Consider the following 1,343-nt stretch of genomic DNA (forward strand, 5'->3'; position numbering starts at 1 on the left):
CCCCTCTTCCACCCCACCACACTCCACTCTCATCAACCACTAGTAAATGAAGCTAAAATTTGAAAATGTTTTGAGTGTCACATCTTTTGACAAAGTAAAGTAAAATATCACAGATTATGTATCACGAATGAGATTTTGTTTGTGGCTACACAACTCAAAGATAAAATGGTTTGTTCCATTTTTGCTCCAAGGCTCTTATTTGTATTGACCTCCAAGGCACATCTAAGTGAGGGCAAAGAAAAAATACATTCCCAGGAGAATTCTTCTGAGGATTTAAACCAAGGAGCCAAAGGATAAAAGTAGAAGCCAGATTCAAAAGAAACAAATCAGGGAGAGATGGAAGAATGTTCTGAAAAAGCAATTGAGAACTGTGATCATCTGAAGGCTACACTAAACAGTGGGTATGAAGCTGACAAGTAGCCCACATTGTGCAAGGGACCAAATAAATGCTGCTTTGCAAACAAGTGTCATTCATCAGTAGTTGCAGGAAGCTCCAGGTCTGAGTGGAGATGTTTTAGGCATTAGGCCACTTTTCCATGAAATGATTCTAGCAGCTTTCAAGATGTGAGAAATGATATATTATTTTTATATGGAAGCAACCTCTGATTTATTAGGGAGAGTATAGGTTGGGAAATTGACCACCCATGTTTTCTTCTTTATCTTCTTTTCCAGATGTATCTTGTGTTTATACTCTGTTGCTCTAGTGAATTAGACAATAATTTTTGTGAATATCTGCCCTGATAATTACGTACAATTTTATACAAAATTTTACCTCTAGTAACCTTAAGACACCTTACAGACCTTAAATGATAAATTTGCATCAGAATCTAATTAGGAAAGAATGATCTTTGTCAATAAATAATAATTCATAAAATTCTTTCTAGGAAAGTGTTTTCTTTTTACTGAGTCTTACCTGCTTTTCAGCATAGAACATTTTAATTTATATTCTATAAGGCAGGAGGTTAAACAGTCACAGACATATTAAATAAGTTCAAATAAGGCCAACATGGTTCTGAAGTTTGGTCGGTTTGATTTTTGGCTACTCTTCAATTTAGTTGAAACCACAGTTATCACTGATACATTCTGTTGCATAACTCATTCTACTGAAGAATGTTTGTCTCTCCCATGCCACACAAGTAGAGCTGGCTGGACTTTCCCAGAATTGAGGGTGCTGAGGACGTAACATGAGCAGGGTCAAGGTCTAGGATAACACAGTTCTACCAAAGCATGTGTCACAAGAACAAAGGTGGAAACCTTCTGAACTATTCCTCAGAATTGCTGTTGTTAAAATGTAATTGATATACTATTTTATTGAATATGTACCTTAGAGAAAGGTACATGTT

The sequence above is a fragment of the Propithecus coquereli genome, unplaced genomic scaffold (assembly GCF_000956105.1).
Source record: "Propithecus coquereli isolate 6110/MARCELLA unplaced genomic scaffold, Pcoq_1.0 Scaffold300, whole genome shotgun sequence".
NCBI lineage: Eukaryota > Metazoa > Chordata > Mammalia > Primates > Indriidae > Propithecus > Propithecus coquereli.